Genomic DNA, 14,490 nt, shown 5'->3' with positions numbered 1-14,490 from the left:
CACAATGCAAAGAAACACACTTTTTTTTCTTTTTTTTTCTTTTTAATGAAAATGAAATGAAAACACACTAAATCTAGATCTAGATCTAACAAATGCAATGCAAGAGGAAGCAATGATAGATTCACGTCGGGTTCACCAAAATGTGTGGGAGAAAAAGTGACACTAAGCAAACATGCCCTAATCTCACTTTCAACCACACACTTGTGGAATACGAAAGAGCCTAGAGGTATCACACAATTGGCTACTTCTTCTTGTGGAAGAGAGAGCCACAGGCTACCTATTATGATTTCTATTCCTTTGTTGTAATTGAAAGATAAAATAATGCAAGTTCAATCCCTAACCCCAAAGTGCAAGTATGAACTAATAACAAGATTGCAGAATTGAACTTAAATAATGGAAAGTGGAAAGTTGTAAACACAAGGACAAGACAAGAATGTAAATGCGTACCCGGTGTTAAAATCTGACTGAAAATGTTCAGGACGGGGGTGCGGGCGCCACTATCCTGATTCTGCCCCTGAAACTGCTCCAGAAACTGTTGTTTTGCACTCTGGAAAAAGCTGTCAAAAATGCTGAAAATGCTATCTGTCAGGAGGACCAGGGCGCCCAGCACCCCTGTCCTAGGGACCAGGGCGCCCAACGCCCCTTTCCTGGTAGGACCAGGGTGCCCCACGCCCCTGTCCTGGTCTTCTGCTCTGAAACTTGGTGTGGAGTGCTATCTTGACCTGCTTTTCCCGGATCTGTCACCTGCGGCGTCGTCCGAGTCCCGAAACCTTCACTTATATCTGAAAAGGGTATGGGCAGCTATATAGGGTTTTGCCTTAGTCAAACCCCCACTTCGGTGATTTCCACCTCCATGAATAGCCAAGTTGTATTGTAAAATGTATTGTGTGTGCAGACCTAGTGTGTGTGCAAGGTCCTTAAATGCAAGAAAGCAAACTAGAGCAACCTAGAAAGTAAACCCTAATTGCTTGTAAATGATAATGTAAATGCTCTAAATCAAGATGCAAAGTGATCTAAAGCATGAATAAAGGATATATTGAAGCTTATGCAAAGACATGAAAACAACATGAAATCATACCCAACCCTTAAGGGAGGAGTACAAGCCAATCTTCAGTCGGTAATCTCCTATTGTTCTTCAATGTCTCCCAAGCCCTAAATGAATGAAATTGATGAATGCTTGATGGATGGATGTTGAATGTTATTGAAGTCTTCAAAGATCTACTCTTTCGCTGCATAGAAGGTCCTCGAAAGCCCAAAAAAATTCGATCCATTCAAATGAAGAAAGAGAGCTCTTATGTATGAAACCCTAGGTCTTAATTTCGACTTTTGGCCGACCTAGAGATTGAATATCCTGCCAATTTCTTGGGGTTAAGCTTTATTTTATGATTGGATCGCGCTCCTAAAATTTCGGGAAAAATGTCCGGGACCATGTGCACGCCAGGCGCCATGGTCCCGATAACTTTTCACCAAATTTTCAGGGCCGTCGAATATGATGATTTTAGAGCGAATCTCGAAGTTACAGGTGATTTCGAGATGTTTTGACCCCTGAAATCAAGCCCCCAAGTTCAAAATAGGACCTAATTAGGGTTTTAGATTAAATGATGTATAGGAGGAATAAAATGAAAAGGGCACACTTTAATGAAAGGGCCCAACTTTATGATGTGGGAGATGATAAAATAGAACCTTAGACCTAATTAATTTGATTAATTAAGTGCTAAAGGGGAAATGCAATGCAAAATGCAAAATGACCAAGGCGGGTGCTAAACTAGGTGTGAAATTGTACCACCCTAGCAAGTGCATACAATTTACGACGCTACAATAGTACCAGATCTTTCACCTTGTACAAATCGAAGTCCTCTAGAATCATCATTTTTTCTTTGTCTTTTCAGTGAGTCATCCAAGTATGCAACATTGATCCTAAACTTTTCTTTATACTCACTTCCAATAGTCAAATAATCTCTCAGAGTAGTTACTTGTCTTTCAAGTTCTTGTTCATTGTTCTGGGAGTGTGCCAAATCAGTTCTCAACAGATTATTCTCATGAGTCAATATTCCACATTCATCAAACTTGTTCTTCAAAGATAAAACAAGATTATCTTCCTTCTTCTTTCTATCCTCAATATCTTTTGATAACCTCATAGTTAGATCTTGCATTTCATTCTTCATGAGCATGTTTGCTTGACTTAGTTTCTGACATTGTTCCTTAAGAACATTCTTCTCCTCATCATCTGGTTGTTGCAGAAGTTCTTTTCTCTTGGCCTGAGCAGATGATAACCTTTCTTATAGGATAAGAATGAATTCATTTGTAAAATTCAATTTCTTGCAATTTCAAGCTCTTCATCCTTTCAGCATCATAATCCTCAAGAGCCATCTCAAGTTGTTTCTCCATAGCCATGTTCAAAGATTCTGATTTCAAGATCTTCCTCAAGCTATTAAACTTCTTCTGAGGTACCAGGCTCTGATACCAATTGTTGGGATCTGAGAACACTGAGAGGGGGGGTGAATCAGTGTTCTGCTGGAATGAACAGTTTTAACTTTCTAAACTATGCATGTATGTACCAGTAAACAAATAAGCATATAACAAGAAGCAAATAAACCATCCACATAAATGAACACCATAACACACAAAATTTATACATGGAAAACCTCAATGAGGAAAAACCACAGTGGGATTTGTGACCACAATATCAGTTAACTGGCCATATGAAAAGATATTACATAAAAGAGGGCCATGCACTTGCAGGAAGGCACACTGCCTAGAGCATACTGCTCATCACTAAAGAGCCTCATTGACTACAAGCTTTCTGCCAAAGTAAATAACTGAAAATGAACTCAAGAATGCATCTGCTATGCCAGATAGAGTTCTGGTTTTGGTTTTGGTTCTGCTCTATACTAGTTCACAAACTTGAACTATTACCGGTATTACTTCTCCTCCAAGAATGTTGTTCAAGTTATCTGTAGATCATTGCATGATATAATGTTTGCATACAAAAATGATCTCCATACATATATTTTGCATTTCATAGTTTTTCTATACCTATATATGTCTATCTCTATTCCATCACAATACCATCATATTAAATTGACCTAGTAGACTGACTTATATACCTATTACACATGATATGCCTTATGTCGACTTACAATGCATTTACAAAAGATATTCAATGTTGGCCTCGACAATAATTATAAAATGATTTACTAAATAAATCTTCCTTGATGTCGACTTCCTTGAAGTATTGATGTCTGCTTCCTTGAAGTATTGATGTCAGTGTCGATGTAGGCCTGAATGCTTCCAATGTCGGTATCTATCGGTATATGCCTCCTAGTGCTGGTTTGTGACTTCCATCAGATCTTGTTGCCATCAATGACAACAAAATGAATCCAATGAGTGTCAATTGACAACATACCGGTTCCTCTTCCTCTAGTATATCCTCTTCCTGCTTGAAATATTCCTCCGGTAAACCTACCAACTCTACCTCTTTGTCTCTGCTCATGTCTTTTGTTCAATTTCTCTTCAGCCTTTATTGCATACTGGTAAGCCTCTTCAACACTCTCTAATTTGATCATACTGAGTTCATCTTGTATAGACATCTGCAATCCATTCAAATATCTTGCAATCTATTCAACGTCATCATCAACATGTTCAAATATGATGTTCAACTTGTAAAATGCTTCAGTGTACTCCTTCACACTAGATTCCTTTTGTCTCAGATTTTGCAACTTCTCAAATAAATCCACTTGATTATTCGCCAGGACAAACTGTGATTTTAACTTAGTAGTCATCCTATCCCATGTCTTAACCTTTTATTTACCTCTTCTCTATCTATCAATTTGCAAATACTCTCACCAAAGAGATGTATGACCTTTCAACTGGGTACAGGCATATTTCACCTTCCTCTCTTCTATAGTGTTTTCAAAATCAAAATAATTCTCCATCTTCAAGATCTAATCCATCAATTCATCTAAATCTAACTTCCCATCATATTCCTGTAGGGTAAAATGGGGTTTAGTGTTCGCCCTACTCAAAACCCTTAAAAACCTTTCTTCCTCCAGATCAACTACTGGTAGGTTCACTTGTTCTGTCGGGGATTCTTCTCCTTCATCTTCGATCACATCCTCAATATATTAGCCTCTTCTCTGGGCTGTCTCCACGACTTCTAATCAAGCTGCTATTCCTTGCAACATCTCCATCATAGCAGGGTTTGTATTCCCACATGCTCCACCATTTCTAGTTCCTCTTTGCACCATTGATTCATGCTAGTCCACTGCAATTGCAGGTCAAATCCGCAATCCGTCACCCTAAAACAAAATTTCAAGACACACAACCTCTGAAACAAAACTTCACTCTGATACCACTTGAAGCAGTCACCGGAGAGGAGGTACCTCAAGGAGATCAGTCCAAATTGGTCAGCAAGAGTAAACATAATGGAAACACACAGAAATGGTGGAGGTAATGAAGAACATATAGTTTTATTGCATTAAAGTTAATTACATCCAACCAGTAACAACCGGGTTACAACATGCCGACACACAGGCCTGGTAGAATAGGTCACACCGAGACCTTGAATCAAAAGATCTATCTTCTAGGCACAGTTTATGTATCTGATACTTCTTGATTCTCTGATTGATTACATTCTAAAGCATGATTACAAATATATATATATCCATCCAAAGGATTTAGTCGGCCCAAAAGAGATCAAAACCCAAAGAACAAAACCTAATGTGCAAAATGAACAAGGTCAGCCTTCGCCAAGAGATTCCTCCAAAAAATCCAAAGTTTGAACTGTAGAAGGTTGGCCACACACTAAGAAACATCGAGATAAACATCTAAGGCTTTGCAAGCTTCAGAATAGATTCTGGTAGATCACCAAAATAGGTCTCAGGCAACTGGTAACCAGAAATTGTCATGGAAACCGATAGCATATCTTGCCCGAAAGTGATCCAAATGAGATGTGGTTTGAAAGCAAGAAATATGATCATGTCTTCAAGTAGAATCCAACTCCAGAGGATCTGGTGAGCCAAAACTAGGACACACAGAAAGAAAACTGAAAAACTGCAAACAAAACAAAAAGGAATGTTTTTGGTTGATGCAAGATTACTGTGAACTAGGGATGCTCTTGCATCAAAGAAGCTCACACAAAATGCTCTCTTGTTATGATGAAATATTGGGAGAAGAAGACATAAATGCATTAGACAATGGGGGAGGGGATTTCAACAAAGGAGGAGGTCAGAAACCTAAACCTTCTTTGGAAAACTGCGATGTAGATTTCTCAGGAGCTTCAATACATTGTTGCACACATCCTTAACTATGTTCCTTATATATCAAATGTGGGTGTTGAAATGTCCAGAAGTGAGGGTTCACTCTTAGTTTTAAAATTGAAAGAGCCCCAATCATCATCAAGACATGTTGGAAGAAGAGGTTGGAATAGTCTTAGAAGAAGATTGAACAAATGACACACAAGGCTCCTTCAAGGCTTCATACTTGGATTAAAGTACCTTATATCCACTAAAAGAAGGTATAAAGTCTAATGAACCTCAATTCTTTTCTAACAAAGCATAATTGGTAGCTGATTGTGTTGTTGAAGGAATCATAGTGTTAAATGGTGATATGCATCCTACTTCATGTTGAACAAAATCATAAGGATTAGGATCAAATTTGATTGTATGGAGTTCTTTATTATGTATGAATTTGATTATGTAGTTAAGAGTAGAAAGACTACTTGTATAGCATGAATCCACAGTCTACCTAGAAGAAGGTTATAATTTAGAGTGTCAAACATGAGATGGATTGTTGTGGGCAAATTCATGCATCCTATTTATCAGTAAAATTGACCATAACTAACTAGAATCAAATAGGAAATCATAATCCTATCTAGCTAATGAATTCTAAATAAATTAATGAAAGTAAGAAAATATGACAATAAGGGGATGTAAAATTATCAAGTAAAACTCCTTATCTCATAGATGCAATTCACTTCCATTGTCCTTCTCTTCCTTGAATAATGATGTTGGCTCTTTGATATTGCATTGCTAACTTGCATAAAGATGGCACAAAGATTCGAAGTTCGTGATTGTTGAAAATGGAGAATTGATGCTCAATTTATAGATTTTAGGAGGGGATTGATTGAGAGGTGGAACTCAAGTGATCTCTCATGTTGATTGATAGTTGAACTACTGATTGGGAGGTGGAACTCAATAGATTGAATAAATGAATGAGTTAATTGATCAATGACTGGTTGAGAAAAAGTTGATTGAAAGATAGAAAAAGAATGATTGGAGAGTTAACCGATGGAATGCTTTTTGGAAAAAAGTTAATTGGAAGATAGAAAAAGATTGATTGGAGAGAATTAAAGAAATGATTTAATTAATCAATTAATTGAATCGATCAATTAGTTATAAATTTAGGATTTTTTATTTGAAATTCAATTTCTTATATGCATGCTTGTGAACTTGATTTAGGAATCCAATTTGATTTTTGCATGATAGTGAATTTTTTATATTAAAATCATGAAATTGATATGTACATGTAACTTGAAATTAATTAAAATTAGAATCTGGGGAAATTAACATTTGAATTTGAATTAGAGGAATAACTGAAATTAGATGAAATTAGAAATTGGGGATTTAGAATTTGAAGTAGAAGAATAAATTAGTTAATTAAATAGTTTAAAGATTATTTAACTATTAGAAATTAAATTTAATTAAATTATAAAGTATTTAATTAAAGAAATTAAATAATAATTAATTAAATAATTAATATTTAATTAATAGTAAAAAAGGGTTAAATGATTAGATGATGAAGATAGAATAGAAATAGAATAATTAATAAGATAAAGAATAGATGAAGAATGAAGATTAAATTAATTCAAAAGAATAAGATTAATTAAATTAATTAAAGAATTAAAGAATTATTTAACTAATAGGACAAATAATTAGTACATGATTAATGAGACATTTTTTGTTAGAATCAATGATAGTCCCAAAGACACTGAGAGGGGGGAGGTGAATCAGTGTCTAACCGGTTAACATAATATTTATACTTATTTAAAACTTTGCATCTCAAAACATTTTACCACTAAATAAGAATTAATGCAGCAAATAAGAATAACAGAGACAGCATAGAGAACACACCATAACACAAGATATTTAACGAGGAAACCCGGTGTGGGAAAAACCTCAGTGGGATTTGTGACCCACACTATTCACTCAGTGGCCAATGAATAAATATTACTTACATGAGGGGCCTACACATGCAAGAAGGCTAGCAACCTAGAGCTCACTGCTCAACTACAAAATGGAAGTCTCACTAACTTACAAATTGGATTATCGAAATCCAATACATGTACTACTTCAAATCAGCATCAACTATGTCAGGTTCAGTACCGGTTTAAACTTAGTTAATAACCAAAACCTTCGTTGTCAACTATATCACCTTATACAAAATTGCCTTATACTTCTCATCTATCTTCCTTACAAAAAGAACCATAAGATCTCATACATATATGAGTCTTTTACAATATGCCATGTCAGATTTTATAAGAGATAATTAGGTTATAAACAATAAACAAAAGTTTATTCCATGTCCTCTTGAGTGCCGGTAAGCATTGTTGCCATTGCCAGTGAAGTGCCTATATGTGTATGTAGAAGTCTATTGTCAGTGCCGGTAACTGCCAGTTGGTTTCCATCAATGACAACATCAACTATTCTCATAAGAGTGTAGAATGCCAACAATCTCCCCCTTTGGCATTGATGGCAACACTCATGAGAAAAATCCAAAAACTGTTCCCAAAAAATGAAGTCCAAAAAGTTTCCAAAAAGATGTGCTCCCCCTGAGAAAGTGATCGCCTTTGTATAAGTATTTTTATCTCCACTACTCCCCCTTTGACATCAATGACAAAGGTTGTAGTCAAATGAGTGCAAAAATTTCACCTCAAAGTCTGTAACCAGTTGGTTACAATCTGAAAAATATCTGCCAAAACTAGATTTAGACTCTGCATAAACGTTTTTCTATCATTCAAAGAAGGGGTAACCGGTTGTTGATTCTTCTTTTGTGTTAGTTTCTTGGGCGGTCCCCTTACTGCCTGTTGTTTCTTTCTCAAAGTCCTTGTTCTCTTAGGTAAAGGAGAGGGTACCGGTGAAGGTTTTCTCTTCCTCCTTTCAACTCTTTTAAATTTGGATGCCTTATCAGTGTCAATTCCAGAAGATGTGTCAATCGATGAAATATGTACCTCCAGTTGAAGTCCTCCAAGCTCACTAGACGATATAGCACTAAGGTTCATGAGAGTTTCTTTGATTTCCTTTACTTTCTTAGAAGCATCTTCTAATGTATTTTTCTCTTTTCTTTCTTTTCTTCAACAGATTTACATTACTCCCAATGGTCTCAGCACTACCAAAGACTTTTTCTGATGGTTCTCTTAGTGCATCTAGTAAAGCTTTGGCATATGTCTCCAAAATAGTAAGATCTACTTCATATCCCATCTCGGTGACCCAAATAGTCCTAGGGAGTACTGCCTCCATCCATGTATCATCTCTTTTGATAACAAAACAAATTTCTTTGTTTTATTTATCTACTACACTCTATGGTAACCTTTCTCTAGCAGTTCCCATGCTGGTAAAAGCTTCCTGAAGTTGTTTTCCTACCGGTATATCATAACCAAAGTCTTTGGGTCCTGTACCGAGGATCTCTTTAACAAAGTACAACATCAAACATACCAACAGATTTTGAAAATGGAATGTGCCTTTCTTGTCTCCCTTAATCTCTTTCAAATTGTTAATAAGCTCATCTTTTAACCATTCACACACATCTATCATTGCATTGTTGTTTACCATCTCATAAGCACTATGTATACAGAGACTAGAAATAGAATTGAGTCTGTTAGCATGTGTGGCTTTGTATCCAAGAACCATACTTACATATCTCATATTGATGTCCTTAATACCATTTACTCTAAGTGATCTATTGTCATATGTTGCTCTAGCTAGCCTTATCACCTTGTTGTTGGGAATCTTCTTTGTCTTATCAGGTCTACTATCGGTTGAGGGTAAGCCTATAACTACCCTAATTTTTTGTCGGGTTATCTTGCAAACAGAATCCAACCATAAGAATTCCCCATGTGCTCTACTCAATACAATCCTTACCACTTCCTCTGGAAATTGAGGGATATTCAATATCTCCACAAAACCTAAAGTTTCCACAATCTTGTGTTTGGGTTTAACAATACCATGTTCATCACAAATGACCTTATTAAACATTTTCATTAATTCCTCAGAACCTAGATCTTCAATATTGCAATGTATATAAATCCTAGGGCCTTTTGCAAATGCCACACCTTTAGGAATTTTTGAAAATGCCCCTACAAAGTCATCTTGCTTCGCAATTTTGGGAATTATCTTGAAAATAAGCCCAGGTCTCTTAATGTTCTCGATAATGGTAGGGTTTGCAATAAACTCGGGAACAGAAGAAGATGCCATTGAAAAATAGCTTTTACTACCTGAAAATATTCTGAATATTTGAAGAAATCATTTTGCACCTTCGCCTTGAATTCCTTTTCTCAGTTTTCGTGCTCTCTGATAATTTGAATGTTTGATGAGTTTGAAAATAAGGGAAATCAGATGATTTATTATGACATATCTTCCACCAACTGCATTAAATGCTCATCAGTTCAGTGAAAACTTAACACATCTACCAATAAAGAAGAAATCTATCTTCTCACCATCAACTGAGGGTAATCTACATGATTTTCAACTTCTTGCAATACCCCCAAAGGGTTACTTCTCAGTTGGATGAAGAATTTCCTACCGGTGGAGGATTACTCTTTTGTACCGGTGAAGAGACAGTTTCATCAACTTTCTGATCTCTCTTCGTAATCCATTGTTTTGAAAATTCTTTCTTTACCTCATCTACCTTTTCTTTGCCTTTCAAACTAGATCCTTTATTATTTATCGGTGAAGTCTTGCTTCTACAAAATTTTGCAATATGTCCAATCTTGCTACAAGCATAACAAGTCACATTATTCCTCTGAATAGCCATTCCATATCCTATGCTGGTTTGTGTTCTGCATTGATTAGATAAATGTCCATATCTTCCACAAACATAGCATTTCACATTCATTCTATAATTTTTCTGAATTATGACCAACTTTGTTGCATTTGGAACATTGATCGGTGGGTGAGTTTGTATTCTAATTATTTCTAAATCTACATTGATTTGTTCTATGACCATATTTGTTGCAATCAAAACATTTGCCATTAAATTTATAAGCATTAGGTTGTCTTACCGGTTTTTTCTGATCTAGATTATTTGTCATACCAGAACTTTCTCCAACTTCAAATCCAAGTCCATTAGTATCTCCATTAGGTTTCTGACTTTTCAGCATGTCATCAAGCTCCTTTGAACTTTTCTTGAATTTGTCATTGTGTTTATTTGCAGCAGCCAACTCATTTTCCATAATTCCCATTTGTCTCATAAGCTTAGTTTTATCATGTTGCATGTGAATCGGATTTGTCTTCAACATATCATTTTCATGACTAAGTCTTAGATTTTCATTTCCAACATCATTAAGTCTCCTAGTCAAGTCTTCTTCATTCTTCTTCCTGTCTTCAATATCTTTACATAACCTCATAGCCATATCTTGCATTTCATTCTTCATATTATTGTTTTCTTGTCTCAATTTTTTTGCAAGTTCTCTAAGAGTTTCTTTTTCATCATCATCTTTCTGCATCTTTTCGTGAAGTTCTTTTCTTTTATTTTGTGCTATAGAAAAGTTCTCCTGAAGTCCTTTAATGAATTCTTGTGCAGTCCTTAGATCATCTTCAAGTTTCATATTCTTCAATTTCTTTGCATCATAATCTATAAGAGCTCCTTCCAACTATTTTCTTAAGTTCTCCATCTGTACCGATGTCAGAATCTTCCTCAAGCTATTAGGCTTTTGAAAATGGAGGACCAGGCTCTGATACCAATTGTTAGAATCAATGACAGTCCCAAAGATACCAAGAGGGGGGGGGGGTGAATCAGTGTCTAACTGGTTAACAAAATATTTATACTTATTTAAAACTTTGCATCTCAAAACATTGTATCGGTAAATAAGAATTAATGTAGCAAATAAGAATAATAGAGACAACCTAGAGAACACACCATAACACAAGATATTTAACGAGGAAACCTGGTGTGGGAAAAATTTTGGTGGGATTTGTGATCCACAATATTCACTCACTGGCCAATGAATAAATATTACTTACATGAGGGGCCTGCACATGCAGGAAGGCTAGCAACATAGAGCTCACTGCTCAACTACAAAATGGAAGTCTCACTGACTTACAAATTGGATTATCAAAATCCAATACAATGTACTGCTTCAAATCAGCATCAACTATGTCAGGTTCAGTACCGGTTTAAGCTCAGTTAATAACCAAAACCTTCGCTATCAACTATATCACCTTATACAAAATTGCCTTATACTTCTCATCTATCTTTCTTACAAAAAGACCTATAAGATCTCATACATATATGAGTCTTTTACAATATGCCATGTCGGATTTTACAAGAGATAATTACGTTGTAAACAATAAACAAAAGTTTATTCCATGTCGGCTTGATTGTCGGTAAGCATTGTTGCCGATGTTGGTGAAGTGCATGTCGGTGTATGTAGAAGTCTATTGCCGGTGTTGATAACTATTGGTTGGTTGCTAGATGATTGCCAATTGGTTTCCCTCAATGCCAACATCAACTATTCTCATAAGAGTGTAGAATGCCAACATTTTTAGGTGTCTACATTTTCCCCTCTTTGAGACAATGTCGGAAGTATGTTGTTTCAAAGAAAATGAGAAATTTCCTACCCCGACGATGCTTAGGGTATAAAAATGCCCCCTAGGAAAATTGGTCAAAAAATTATGGAATTGAGACCAATTTAATGATATCATGCTAGTGAGTAATAGAATAATTGTTAGTACCACTTGACTCGATTAACTATGAAGAAATGTTAGTAAGATTAGAAGAGAGGAAGATTAGAGATAGAGACAGTTGTGAGAGAACATGTTAGATGAATGATAAAATTGATTGGAAAAGAGATATTTGATGAAAGAATGATATGGAGAAAGAATCAGTAGAACTAAGATGAGAAAATGGAAATGATTGATGATGATAAATACACGAACTTGTACCTTTATTTATAGCACAATATATATTCATCACTAAGCCTTATTATGTAACAATGGAGCTTTGCACACAAGGGTATAAGGAACCAAGGTGTAAATATATCTCACTATAGAAACAGACACATTGTAGACAAGGAGTGAACCCCTCCATTCTTGGTGTAATTATAGGGGTTGAGGTATGTGGGGTAGTCACAAGAATAATTATCCTTCATGGGATACTTTCCAAATGAACATACCAATCAGAAACACCCAAGGTACCATTGCCTCATAACTTCATTGGTCCACACCACAAACAACAAAAAAAGAAAAGGATCATGCCCATCTCGTCTCCTCTAGTTACTTGTGGACATCCTTGAGTAGCATAGAAACATGACCTATCGTTAAATGATACAAGATAAAGACTAACTAGGACAAAATTTAGCAACCATACTAATTTGTACCTTTTCTTTGATTGTTTGATGTGATGGTTGATAATGTCTAATCTTAGAAAGTGTGAACCCCATTTAAGACTAACCTGTTTGATTTTGAGTGTATCCTCTTTTGTTTAAGACAAGATAATGATCACTTTATATGGATAGTTGATACGATTGATAAGACAACTTGACTAGTTTGATTGCAAATTGTTGATTAGATAGTTTTATCCTTTGTTAAATTCGTGTGAAGTGTTTGTTGGATATATTCTAGGGTGTTTGATTCTTACGAGACATTTTATTGCAATTTTTTCAATTTTTTTTCAATTTTTAGTTTTTTTTTAATGTTTTTGTGATTTTTCCAAGATCGTATTTGAATGTTTTTGATTGATTTTTTCAGGATCGTATTTTGTTGCAGGAGCACCTGGTAACTCAAAAGGATTTAAAATTTTGGTTTTTGTGTTGTTTCATGTTCTTATGATCTAATAAGGTCCATTGGACCAATTCATGATGTTTTGTCAATTATGTAAGGCATCCATGCCATTTTGGGCTTTGTAACCTATCAGGACCTATTTGGTCAACTAGTGGTCAATGGTCACCCAAAGGTGTCAAAATGGGTGAGATCAATGTACTTAGAATATTTGAGCCACATTTGGCCTATTTATAATTATTTTGATGAGTCTAGGTGAGTATGATAGGTTAGAGTGAAAAGTTGTCAACGTTGAGAAAGTTGCATGACAATATTTGTAATCTTGATGAGATTTTTTTTTTATAGAAAAAGGTGGTTGCCAATGGTCATAAGGTTCAAATAGTGGTTATGATCAGTTTGAAGGATGTGTGTGGTCTATATAAAAATCTCCCAAACTGAGAGGAAGGTTTTTGATTTCATTTTTGGTGATTGGAATACAAAACTTCATTGTTTCTCTATAGATTTGTTGTAAAAACACGTGTTGAAGACCTTATATCTTTATTGTATGGATTGTTATAACAGAGATATATATTTCATTTCCCACCATTTTAAATCCTTTTGGTGCATATTTGAGTGAGATCCATCCATTTTTCTAAAATCGGGCCTGAAAACCCTCATTTCCCTAGGGTTTTGTACAAAAATGTCAATAACTTGACATTCCCGGTTTCAAATTTCATGCTAATTGGGGTAATGTTAGGTACATGTATTTATTTTAAGATTAAAAAAGTTTCAGGGGAATTCATAGAGGGAGGAGTGAGTTTCATGAAGTCTTAACCTGACATCTCTATGTGACAGGTTATGAATTTGCTGCTATTTTGAGTGTTGGGAAGATTTGGAGATGTTTGGACCCCAAATAATTATGGATTTGGTGGATAGAGAGATATTAGGAATTTTTTCAAGTGGTTTTATGTTTATTTGAATAATTTTGAGGGTACTTGCTTTGTAAAAGTGACCTAATTGGGGCTCTAGGCCTAGTGTAGGTCAAATTTACACTTTGGGGGTTTGCATAAAGAGTCAAGGTATGAGTTTGTAACATGTCTTAGGCCTTGTTGATACATCACATTTAATGCATATAAGTTGGGTTCAAGCACCTAGTGTTTGTGTATTTTGGTGTTGTCCTATGTTGAGGGTTGCTAGGCCTAGGGGTTGATCTACATGGTGGATAGTCATTGTTTGAAGTTGGGATAAAAATAAAATTGTTTGGGGTCTACAATTTTATTCATTAACATGTTCCAATGTGTTCTTATGTCTTTGATAAGAGTTTGACAACAAGTTCATGGTTGTCTCATGCTTGAGTATTGAAGCCTACTGGGGTTTAGGCTTGATTTTGCATGATATGTGGTCTATCATGCTTTGTATGTTTTTGTTGATGTCTAGAGCCTTGTGAGGCATCTAAGATTGGTTGTGAGTCTAATATAAGTGGTCCAAAACAAATTTTGGAAGTGGTGATCAAAGTTAG

This window comes from Cryptomeria japonica, chromosome 4 (genome assembly GCF_030272615.1).
Source record: "Cryptomeria japonica chromosome 4, Sugi_1.0, whole genome shotgun sequence".
In the NCBI taxonomy this organism is placed as follows: Eukaryota; Viridiplantae; Streptophyta; class Pinopsida; order Cupressales; family Cupressaceae; genus Cryptomeria; species Cryptomeria japonica.
This window is presented reverse-complemented; position numbering follows the sequence as displayed.